This window comes from Trachurus japonicus, chromosome 15 (genome assembly GCF_045865225.1).
Source record: "Trachurus japonicus isolate A0001 chromosome 15, Traja_1.0".
NCBI lineage: Eukaryota > Metazoa > Chordata > Actinopteri > Carangiformes > Carangidae > Trachurus > Trachurus japonicus.
In genome coordinates, this window is record NC_140921.1 from 29,103,613 (window position 1) to 29,116,880 (window position 13,268).

Here is a 13,268-nt window from a genome sequence, read left to right on the forward strand (position 1 = left end):
TGCAGTTGGAACCACAACCACATGGTACGACTTGTGGGCTTCAAGGATTGTTTCATATTTTGCTTCAACACTAATTGAATAATTTTTGTTGTATTGGGGTTGGTTTTTAATAAGCTCAGTCTCAATGTAAATATGGACACATGTATTATCTATGTGATATTCATCCTGTTAGAAGAATCTTACTTTGCTGTTATAATAGGAATCCAACATGTCAAATTGCAGTTCCGACTTTCTCAGTTTCACAGTGCGTAGTACTGTTTTCTCTGTTTTATGCACTGATCTGTGTCATGGTTTATTTTAAAGCTGTCAACATCATCTACATAGATAGATCAAATAGAGCATTAAGAATCCTCACTTGATTCACATCTTATGTTGCAGCTCCCCATATTTTGTTAAATGTATGCTATATATTTTTTTGTTATTTGTTAAATTGTATTCTATTTTATTTTTTGTCTTGTTTCATTCTAATCTTGTCAAATTAAAAAAACAATCAGTTTTCTGGTAATCTCTCTCTCTCTCTCTCACATACACACACACACTCTCTCTCTCTCTCTCTCTCTCTCTCGCACGCACGCACGCACGCACACAGACAGACAGAGGGATGTCAGTAAATGTGTCTTGTTCCTTCCTCCTCTGTTTTCAGCTTTTAAAATGAATAAATGAAACTGAAATTAAAAGATGAATGCATTGTAAGACACATTATTTAAACTTAAAGGGATAGTTCACCCTAGAATGATATTTCGCTCATTATCTACTCACCCTCATGTGGACTAAGGGCTGGAAGAAGTTTCAGAGTCCTCCGTGGCTTCTCTGAGTTACAGGGGGTCTTGGAGTAGCAGTGCATGTCCATATAACGGTTGCAAAGGGACACCGGAGCTCTTCGTAAAAAAACACACACAAAAAAACATCCAAATACCTCCATGCTGCTCGTATGTAATGTCCGTCTTGTGCTGAAGCCCCGAAAAAAATTAAATAAGTCTATATTTTAAGCTTGTTTGTAGCGGAAGCTTCTCGAAGCTCCTCTTCCTGGTCCGTCCAAATCTCGCGTGATTTGCGCCGGCGTCAGCATGCGTCAGTGCGGTTACTGCGAATCACGCGAGATTTGGACGGACCAGGAAGAGGAGCTTTGAGAAGCTTCCGCTACAAACAAGCTTAAAATATAGACTTATTTAATTTTTTTCGGGACAATTACGCAATTTGGGGCTTCAGCACAAGACGGACATTACATACGAGCAGCATGGAGGTAGGCTATTTGGATGTTTTTTTGTGTGTGTTTTTTTACGAAGAGCTCCGGTGTCCCTTTGCAACCGTTATATGGACATGCACTGCTACGCTGAGACCCCCTGTAACTCAGAGAAGGGACGGAGGAATCTGAAACTTCTTCCAGCCCTTAGTCAACATGAGGGTGAGTAGATAATGAGCGAAATATCATTCTAGGGTGAACTATCCCTTTAACTGACTGTGGCACTCTCAACTCAATACGTTCTACTGCAGCTCTACTGCAGTTATTTTTCACGTCAAGATTTTTACTTATTTTCATGCTTGTTTTACTTTAGTAATAAGTCAGAGTTATGTGAACTGCAATAACTGTTAACTTTATTTGAAATGATAATGGCACAAGATTCCGGACAGCGAAGAATTCGCTTTTACTCTTCCTCATCTCAGCTCAGAATAACATGAGGAAACTATCTGGTAACCTCTGGTATCTTTGATTTCATTCAGACTGACTGGTCACACCACTTCTCTTCTCTGCCTTTTTTCTGCAGCAGCTAACCCTCTGCATCACATAGCCTAATAGATGCATAATAGACACCTTTGGCAGTAGCTAATTTAATTGCAGGCATAGTTCACTCTTGACAATGTTGCTTTGACAACTTTGCATCTTTCACATCAAAGAAAGAGGGTTTACTGAGGCGGTTGATGACCAGCTAGACTACATGTAGGTTATCCAGGGACGATCAGTGTTAGGTTGAACTGGTTTAGTAGCCGACCGCCTCTGGACCGATAACAATCCCGGTCTACTCTGGACACGTGACCTGAAAGTTAACTCGGAGTTTGTTTTGTTCCAATGTTGCAGAAACATCAAGCTAATTATTTAGGGAGGAACCAGTCCGGAAGTGGGCCTTTCCCTTCAGATTAAAGTCCCCGGTGTCGTCATTATTTAATAATTGTATCGTTATGATGCATTCATACCGATAGTAAATAAAATGTTTTGCAGAAACCCACATCTCGTAACATCTATGGAAACTCAGTTCACCTTTAACCCTCCTACGTAAAGTAACGTCATGTTTTATTTTGAAAAGCCCAAGCGGAAGTGGTTTGTTTTTGCGGTTGTTTTTACCCCCCGAGAACAAAGCAGCTCTCAGCTCCTCAGAGGAGTCAGGGACCATGGACGGAGCCTGTTGGCGCGGGAGGGACCCTGTCCTCTGGGTTTATGGACCCTGAAGTATTAAAGTAGCCTATTGATTATTGATTATAAGAAGTCATGAAGACAGAAGATAATCTCCTCGTGGAGCTAGAATGAGTTCTACATCTGGAGCCTGTGGTCCGAGCGTTGAGGTTTCCCTTTGGCGAACTGGACAAACACTCCGTCTGTAACAGGTAGGTTGTTAAAGTTAACTTAGTTAACTTAGTTAACTTAGTTAACTTAGCCGTTAGCTTGGTCTCACACTGCTGTTTACACCGTGGCTCTGTCCGCTGTGTGTGTGTGTGTGTGTGTGTGTGTGTGTGTGTGTGTGTGTGTGTGTGTGTGTGTGTGTGTGTGTGTGTGTGTGTGCTCGGTCACCGGCACAAACCGCAACACAACCAAGAGGAATCCGGAGGGACGTGTCGTACGAGTCATCTCCACCTGTTGGCTGACGTCAGTGCTAACCTGCACACACACACACACACACACACACACACACACACACACACACACACACACACACACACACACACACACACACACACACACACACACACACACACACACACACATTACAGAGTCAGACTGTGTGTTGAGATCAGATAAAAATCAGAATCACATTTATTTTTATTGCGAAGTGCAGAATTTGACTCCACAAAAAGACAGAATGAGGACAGCAACACCTGAGCAATACAAGAGAGAACACATAGCTACAAGTTCTCCTACTCAACAGACTCCCACTATAACCTGCTGTAGCTCCAGACCCTCTACTCTGCCTATGTGTGATCATGTGTCTGGTGTGTTCTATGTTTCTGGTGGTGTAGACATGCTGTCCTATATTCTGTCATCTGTGACAGACTGTGAAATTCCTATGGCAAGGCAAGGCAAGGCATCTTTATTTATATAGCACATTTCATACCAAGGCAACTCAATGTGCTTTACATAAAGACAAAACATTAAAAAAAGAAGAAGCATAAGACAGAATAAAAACAAACAAAACACTAAAAACAGAGTTAAGAGCAAGAGCAAATAAAAGTAAAATAAAATAAAATAGATAAAGTTTTAAGTTCTCAGCTATAAGCACGTGAAAAGAGAAATGTTTTTAACCTGGATTTAAAAGTGCTGACAGTTGGGGCTGATCTCAGGTCTGCTGGTAGTTTGTTCTAGTTGTTGCAGCATCACAGCTAAATGCTGCTTCACCATGTCTGGTCTGAACTCTGAGCTCCACTATCTGACCTGAGTCAGTAGATCTCAGAGCTCTGCTGGGTTTAGACTCTACTAACATGTCATTCATGTATCCTGGACCTAAACCATTCAGTGATTTGTAAACCAGTAGCAGAACTTTAAAATCTATTCTGTAGCTGACTGGGAGCCAGTGTAAGGTCTGAAGAACTGGGGTGATGTGATCTGATCTCTTTGTTCTGGTTAAAACTGGAGCTGCAGCTGTTTGATACTTTTATGGGACAATAAAAGGCATCTATCTATCTATCTATCTATCTATCTATCTATCTATCTATCTATCTATCTATCTGTCTATCTGTCTATCTGTCTATCTATCTATCTATCTATCTATCTATCTATCTATCTATCTATCTATCTATCTATCTATCTATCTATCTATCTATAGGTGGTTGGTCAGTTGATAGTGCCAATAAACAAAGAGGTAGGCTAATAGTGCAATGAGATAAATAGTAAATACTGGATTATATGTCATTGGCAGCAGGGTTGTATTTTAGTGTACAATAAACAGGATTTGGCAGCAGGACATGAAATTATAATTATAATCTATAATGTTTAGGACCCATAATTAATTTGTTTATCCATGAGAAGATACAGTATACTGTAACCCTACTTGTGATTTTAAGATCCAAAAATCATCTCTCCCTGTCTCATGCAACAACAGAGAAGTGAGCCAATCAGAAGATAAGATCTGAAACTCTTGTCTGATTGGGTCACACTGATCGAAACAAAATACAACAGATTTCAGATAAACACTGAGAGACAAAATTTTGCAAGATTGGATGAACAGGTAGAGGTGCAGGTCCAGGTCGGTGGGACTTTGGGTGTGGGCCTGAGAGGCCGGGGTGACGTTTTAGTTGTAACGTCACACATTTGAAGTGCTGACTGCTTGTTTTAAGGAAAATGAAGGCAGCAATGAAGTTTCAAAAGTTTCACTTCCTCCAGTGGTCACTAGAATCTGGCTCCAGCAGTCAGCCAGTCCCCATAGACTTCCATGTTAAAATGTCCAGCTTTACTACAGAGAACATTTTTACAACTTGTTACAAAAAGCAGTCTTAGTTTCAATACCTAATAGGACTTTGACCTGCTTTCTAATCAAATAAGGCACAGACGACTAACTCGGTGGAACACAATACACACAAAAGGCACAGATATGTTCAGCAAGAGAAAGTGATTAAATACACGTAGGCTACATACAGCCAGAACTGACAAGTGAAGCAAATTAAACAGATTCACAAACACTTTTGTGTAACACTGATGTTATTATGGCATTAATGTGTTGTGTGAAGTTGCGCTGCTCTTCAGACAGAACTTATGTTGAATTGTGATACTTGCAGATGGTCTCTCATTAGAGCTGCACTGAAAGGAGCTTCTGACAGGGATTAGGGAGAATAAAGAGAACTAATGCTTCAGTGTTAATTGTTGAATAGAAGGATAAGCTACAATAATATGAGTCATCGTGTGAGGAAACACTCAGATGTTATCCTGTTTTTTTTCTGTGTGGCCTGGAGCATCAGTGGATTTGTCATTCTCAGATTTCCTCCATCCTTTGAATGCCTCACCTCACAGCCTGGTGTGTCCTTTATTGTTTGCATGGTAATGAGACTGGTGTTAAAACTTCCTCAGACAGGACCCCCACCTGTTGTCACCAAACAGTGTGTGAGTCAGAGAGCGAGAGAGAAAGAGAAACATGATAAAGAGCCAAATTATTTCCTGGTACCAGCCAAGACCCTGGTTTTCCAATCTCCTCAGAAATCTGTTAATGTGCTTAGTGCTCAGTGTCAGGACTGAGGCAGACCATTCCTGGTGTCTCTCTCTCTCACGTCAGAGGAATGTCAGAGGACCATGTTGGCCTGGTCTGTTGTGTGACTGACTTGGCTAAATGCATTTCCTGCAGAAAAAGGCATGTGAATGCTGAAGGCTGAATACCATGGGAGAAGCAATGCTGAATTGCTAAAGCAATGCTGAAAAGGCTAAAGCTATGGCTAATAGATACTTATCAGTAGGTGACGTCACGGTGTGTTCCACCTGGCCGCCGCCATGCTGGGTACCGAACACTGAGTTAACCTCTATTCAGCTCAGTGCAGCCACATCCTCTCTGACCAGAAATGACTGCTGCCTGATGTAGTTTGGATATGGATATTTCTCATTTTGATGGCCTTGCCTTGAAAGCACACACCTCCAGCACCTTTCTGCTGAGACGATCTTTGACAGCGCGGTGCGCCGCTCTCTCTCCCGTTAAAACTTAATCTAGCTCACCCAGCGGACCTCTCTCTCTCTCTCTCCTCGTCTCTCTCTCTCTCTCTCGCTCACTGTCTCTCTCCTGTTACTTATATGTGTTTAACCAAATACACGAAAAGCCAAATCAAATCAAAAATGCGTAGCCCACTTCTTTTTTCTTTTTTAACTCACAGACATTTTCATAAAGTAATAAAATATCTGGACATTTTGCCATCGTTAACATTGAGACAAAAGGCTGCAGGAATGGAAGAAGAATTCGGCAAATCATCTTATCACGCAAAAAGGCACAACAAACAGGTTTTGCACAATGGTTTGCACAAATAAGTCTTAATATGCGCAACACCTTCTCATCACAATCCACGCCATCTACACAGCTACGTTATCAGCTCAGCTGTTATTAAAACCCAACTCATCAGGATGCGATGACCACCACTCACATTAAACAAACCGTTAACTATTAATCCACACTCAAACCGAGGCAGCAATAGTGTTAACTGTACTCAACAAGCTGTTATTACAAGGTTTACAACAGATATGACAGACAACCTGGGCCGTGTGTGTGTGTGTGTGCGCGCGTGTGCGTGTATAAGAAAGGGAGGGAGGGAGGGAGGGAGAGAGAGAAAGTAGGTAAAAGCTGTTAGCTGTTAGCTACCGTAGCTCAGACGTCGGTGTCCCGTCAGGTAAAAGCTGCTGTTTATTCCTCAGATGAAGCTCATGTTGAGCCTCTCCGGTACAGTTATCCATCACTGCTGTTGAATTAGCCGCTAAACTGCTGGACGCTAAAACCGAGGGGGCGTCTGTCTGTTTACAATTCACGAAAGCAACGTGAACGTACGTGCCGCTCACACTCAGTAGAGTGAGGCAGCCTCCCTTGACGTACATGTCTCCCAAGCTGTTTAATGACGGTAAAAATGAAACAAAGTAAATATCCTGCATAGTTTCTCTTTTCTGTGCTGCGCTGATCAGAGCGGCGTCCCTAGCAACGGTGTATTTTACTTAGCAACGATCTGTTAAACAGGAATAACAGACTGTTAAATGCAAAATCAAGATGTAAATAAATATCAGAAATATCAATAAATTATCGGAATACGACATTCAATAGAGCCATGTAATAAAAAAAGGTTTATCCACTATTTTTGTGAGATTTGATGTCACAGCCCATAGACTGCCTTTGGAAGTCGGTACCCAAGATGGCGCTGTGACCGGCTGCGAACGCTGTGTGACGTCACGTGATATCTATCAATAGGCCTCAAAGCTGTAGAAATGTTAAAAAGGCACAACATGTTGAAGTATAACAGCTGAAGCCTGCTCAAATACACTGGGAATTGACAACGGGCAAACATTGCTGAAGATGTGCTAAAACAGCTGAATGAATAGTTGAAGATTTAAAGGGATAGTTCACCCAAAATTCAAATTTCAGAGTCCTCCGTTCCTTGTCTGAGTTACAGGGGGGTCCGTGCAGCAGTATTTGTCCATATAATGGTTGTCAATGGATACCAACTTTCTTTGTCCAAAAAGACACACCAAAAAACATCCAAATACCTCCATACCTCCATCCGTCTGTAATGTCCCTCTTGTATCGAAGCCCCGACATGAGAAATTGTTCCGAAAAAAATTAAATAAGTCTATATTTTAAGCTTGTTTGTAGCGGAAGCTCCCAGTGTCTTGGTTCACTGCGGAACAATTTCTCAGCTTCTCGGCTTCAATACAAGAGGGACATTACAGACGAGCAGTATGGAGGTATTTGGATGTTTTTTGGTGTGTCTTTTTGGACGAAGAAAGTTGGTATCCATTGACAACCATTATATGGACAAATACTGCTGCGTGGACCCCCCGTAACTCAGAGAAGGCACGGAGGACTCTGAAAATTCTCACAGCTCTTAGTCGACATGAGGGTGAGTAGATAATGAGTGAAATTTGAATTTTGGGTGAACTATCCCTTTAAAGGAGAACATGTGAGAAGAATGTCTGTTTACATGGCATTGTTAAAAAATGCATGAATTGTTGAATTGAATTTGAATTGAAACATTAGTATAAAAAGTTGAAAAAGTTAAGTATATTCAACTATTTTGAAAATTGACAGTTTAAGAACATTGTTGAAGCAACACTAATGTAGATGAAGCAATAGCTGAAGAGTAAAAGTAGAACTTGTAAGCACGAGGCCGACTGATATGAAGTGGTTGAAAAAATCTGAATTGTTGAAGGTTCGTTTTATATTTCTTAATTATAAAATGCTAATCAACAACATTTCCTACACTACAGCGCCAACCGCATCCTTTACGTCACCTTTTTGCTGGTGCAACATTCCAGTGTATCATAATAACAAGTGGTAATAATAACTTCATCAATGCAGCACTTTTCAAAACAAAATCAGTATGTTTACAACAAAAACTGAAATGTCTGTTTAAAGCAACGCAATGTACATTTTAGTACTCTGGTTGAGAAGGGCAACGGTCTGCTAGCTGTGTTGTAAACACTGTATGTACTGTAATCCCGGAGAACCACAGAAGCCAACGTAAATTTGTTGATGGAGCCGTTGCCGGTGCCATTGCCGGTGCCAAGCAAAGAGGGTTTTGTGTGTCGCCGGAGCTCTTAGGCTGATGGGCCGTGGGGCCCAGCACAAGGGGGCTGGTGTGTGGGTGAGAGGATCAGGGAGACTGGGCTTGAGCTTGGTGTTTGAAGCTTAGTGGAACTGCGGTGGAAAGTTGCAGAGTGCAGTTGGAGACGCGCTACGGAGATACAAATGTATCGGAGAAAGGGGTCTACAAAAAATCATAGATTTTCAGAACCACGAGACTTTCCTGAACATGCATGTCATTTTGATGTTCAGTCTGGGCATTCACTGGTTAGTGGAGTTAAAGGGATAGTTCAGCATTTTTGGAGTTGTTGGATTGTGTATTTGATGAGTTTCTATTTGGTTATAAAAAAGTCTCACGTTAATGTGGATGAATCTACGCTACCCACACTTGTTAATGGGCCCATTTTCAATAAATCTATGGTTTTGTCTCTATGGTTATTTTGTTATTATTAGTGGTGGTGGAAATGCTGGCCAGCGTTTCTTTACTTTCGATTTCGTGGTGAGTCATGAGAATAACGCCGCCGAATCTCCGTCTATGGTGGGAACTACGACGGTATGTGATCGTCTTCCAACCTCTGACTTTAATTCTTGATGAATGAAAACATGAGTCTGTCTTGCGCCGGTCAAAGAATTTCACGGTGCGCGGAGGCTCATAAATGTAGTGTGAAAATGCTTCGCTTTTCCAAAACTCCTCGTTGTCCCTTTAAAGGTAATGAACCTACCCTTAAGACTATAGGGATTATGGCAATAGGTGATTTTGCCAAAATGTTGAACTATCCCTTTAAATGTAGGTCTCTATTTTCCTGGGGGCAGGGTGTCACAAAGTGTGGACTATAGCTCTCTTATTGAGGAGGTGTACGTACGCTTTGGCTTGAAGAACAGGGTGTGTCTCAGTCCTGCCTCTTTGATCTATACAGCTTTAGAAAAGTCAGGTCTTGACTCAATACACCACTCAGCGCTTGGTCCAGACAATGGTTATCTCTGGCCTCCACTGCTGCACTGATCTTCTAGCAGGACTTCTTTGTAGTGAAACCCCTGCAGATAGAGACAATCTCAGTGCAGACTGTTCTCCTCTGTGGTTCCCTGATGGTGGAACAAAGCAATCTCATGTCTTTTCCTTTCCTAAATGTAAAAATGACATAATACTTAGCACTTGAAATTTACGTCAAGGTTTCCACTGCACTGAAGAAACTTATTTTACTTTACTTGTAAGTTTGATAACAGTGCAAAATGACAAAATGTGGAGTGTGGTTACAGAGAACTTCCTCATTGTGTGGAGTTGGTTTTCCATGGAATGAAACTTCGCCCTGCAAAGTGGGTACACCCCCCCCCCCCCCACACACACACACACACACACATGCACACAGAGTAAGAGGGGAACTGTAATGTGTGAGCTAAACATAGGTGTTTCATGTCAAATGAACTAAATGGTTGCCATCCTCTGTTTAGTCCTGTCCTGGAGGTTCAGAGCAGCAGCAGATCTGGTTCCTGTCCTGGCCCGGTTCAGTGGTTTGGTTGTTAACACAGCTGTAACATGTGTCCGATTGTACAGCTGCAGAACCCTGATCAAAACATTGGACTTGGTGAGTGTGAGGTGAATATGCCCTGTAGGTCAGACGGCGTGAGTCATGCACATGAACTCTCTGCTATTTCAACACACTTGCAGCAAAGTTCCAGCTACATGAAATCACATACTTGTGTTGAGGATCTGTGGGCACTGACGTGTTGGCTTCTCTGCATAAAGACGTAGTTTTTCCACCTCATCAATACTGTGAATAAGAGTGACTCAACTGCTGTGACTGTGTGTTACGCAGGCATGCACACACACACACACACACACACACACACACACACACACACACACACACACACACACACACACACACACACACACACACACACACACACACACACACACTGAGTTGATTTTCAGTTTCCTCTTTTGTTTTCTGGTAATCCAGTGTTGAATAATGCCTGTGTATTTATACAGGAGGAAAACCCAGAGTAAATGAGTGGAAGAGGATAACAGGCATACCATACGTGTCTACAGGTCTGCTAACAGGCCCTTGAGTCTACTGTTAGCTCTACAGATCTGTTTTCAGTTCTAGAGGTCTAATGTTGAGTCTATAGATCTACTGACAGGTATGCAGGTCTGCTGTCTGATCTGTCAGGTGTACAGGTCTATTGTAAGGTCGACAACTGTGAGGTCTACTGTGGAGTCTACAGATCTATTATTAGTTCCACTGTCAGGTCAACTGTAGTTTTACAGATCTACTGTCAGGTCTACTGTGAGATCTCCAGGTCTAATGTCAGGTCTACAGATCTGCTGTCAGGAAACTGTCAGGTCTACCATCAGGTCTACTGTCAGGTCTACAGATCTACAGTCAGGTCTACTGTCAGGTCTACTATCAGATCTACCATCAGGTCTACTGTGAGATCTCCAGGTCTAATGTCAGGTCTACAGATCTGCTGTCAGGAAACTGTCAGGTCTACCATCAGGTCTACTGTCAGGTCTACAGATCTACAGTCAGGTCTACTGTCAGGTCTACTATCAGATCTACCATCAGGTCTACTGTGAGATCTCCAGGTCTAATGTCAGGTCTAAAGATCTGCTGTCAGGTCTACAGATCTACTGTCAGGTCTACTGTCAGGTCTACTGTCAGGTCTACAGATCTACTGTCAGGTCTACTGTCAGGTCTACAGATCTACTGTCAGGAAACTGTTAGGTCTACCATCAGGTCTACTGTCTGGTCTACTATCAGGTCTACAGATCTACCATCAGGTCTACTGTCAGGTCTACAGATCTACCATCAGGTCTACTGTCAGGTCTACTGTCAGGTCTACAGATCTATCATCAGGTCTACTGTCAGGTCCACATATCTACTGTCAGAACTTCTGTCAGTGCTACAGATCTACTGTCAAGTCTATTATCAGGTCTATAGGTCTACCATTAGGTCTTCTGTCAGGGTTACAGATCTACTGTCAGGTCTACAGATCTACCGTCAGGTCTACAGATCTACTGTCAGGTCTACAGATCTACCATCAGGTCTACTGTCAGGTCTACAGATCTACCATCAGGTCTACTGTCAGGTCTACAGACCTACTGTCAGGTCTACAGATCTACTGTCAGGTCTACAGATCTACCATCAGGTCTACAGATCTACCATCAGGTCTAGAGATCTACCATCAGGTCTACTGTCAGGTCTACAGATATACCATCAGGTCTACAGACCTACTGTCAGGTCTACAGATCTACTGTCAGGTCTACAGATCTACCATCAGGTCTACAGATCTACCATCAGGTCTACAGATCTACCATCAGGTCTACTGTCAGGTCTACAGATCTACCGTCAGGTCTACTGTCAGGTCTACAGATCTACTGTCAGGAAACTGTTGGGTCTACCATCAGGTCTTCTGTCAGGTTTACAGATCTACTGTCAGGTCTACAGATCTACCATCAGGTCTACAGATCTACCGTCAGGTCTACAGATCTACTGTCAGGTCTACAGATCTACCATCAGGTCTACAGATCTTGTTATGTTATGTTATGTTTATTTATTTATTTGATATGGACATCACAAATACATTAAGACTGTTCCAGTGGACAGACCAGATGCTTTGCTTGAGTGTGTTTAGCACAAGTGCTAATTTTCAACACCAGTCCATAGGCGGCTAATCTAAAAATACAGAACATATTATCAACAGTATGAGATAAAACCAAGTGCATGACACTACATCATGACAGTAACATACTAAAAAATACAGAGCACAAGATCAACGAGAGGAGATTGAGTAAACAGAATCATGATCGTAACAGTAACAATAAAAAAGTCCATATTTATACATGTGAGCATTGTTGTTTTGCTTTTAACCATGCTTTTAGTCCTCTGTTAAACGAGTTTGTGTCATTCTCCAGTTTCAGGTGAGTGGGTAAAGTGTTCCATAGGTTAACCCCTTTTATTGAAAAGGCAGACTGTCCAAATGATGTTGTACACTTGGGGACAATGCAGTCGCCATTGTGGGAGGCTCGTGTGTTCACTCGGCTTGAGCTACAGCGTCTTTTTATCAGTGCAGAAAACAGGGATGATACACAATTATGAAGACATTTAAAAACCAGTCTGATATTACAGTAAATTATAAAGTTTTCAAATGCAAGAAGGTTGTGTTTTCTCAGGATGCCGCAGTGGTGCCATCTCATTGGTTTTTGATCCATAATTTTTATTGCTTGCTTATATATTGCTATTATGGGTTTCAAAGTGACTTGAGAGGCTTGAGACCATGACGTGATGCAATATGACAAATGAGAGAGAATCATAGCATGCATGTAGAGTTGTGCAGCTTTACATGACAGGTCTCTTCGAATAAAACGAAAACAATTGAGATTTGGTTTAACCTTCTTGCAGATGTGATGTACTTGTTTATCAAATTTTAAATTTTTGTCTAGTATAATCCCCAGGTATTTAACCTCATTCACCACAGTAATTATTTCATTTTTGATCTTCACCTCAAACAGATCGTTCACAGGCCTATTGCGAATAGAAATACACATAGAAACAGTTTTCTTGACATTCAGGGTTAAGTGAGACATTTCAAGCCAGTGAGTGACTCTCTTAAGTGCTTGCGTGAGGTGGTCAGCTGCTTTGCTAGCTGTTTTAGCAGATGCATAGATGACTGTATCGTCAGCGTACATCTGGCAGCTGACACCTGGACAACTTAGTGGCAGGTCATTGATGTACATAGTGAACAACAGTGGTCCAAGTATGGACCCCTGTGGTACTCCCATGTTGTTGGTGAGAAGTTGGG

The 13,268-nt window shown here is 42.0% G+C and overlaps 1 protein-coding gene across 2 annotated transcripts in view; it reads left to right on the forward strand.

The window, feature by feature from the left end:
• The first annotated feature begins 2,392 nt into the window (after positions 1-2,392).
• The window catches only part of LOC146973899 (ras and Rab interactor 2-like), a 76,885-nt gene continuing 66,009 nt past the window's right edge, over positions 2,393-13,268 (forward strand). The window contains exon 1 of one of the 2 annotated variants that reach the window (XM_085800914.1): positions 2,393-2,601. The gene's annotated coding sequence lies outside the window, so the exon portion shown is untranslated. The remainder of the gene's footprint in view (positions 2,602-13,268) is intronic. The other variant, XM_085800913.1, reaches the window with a different exon arrangement.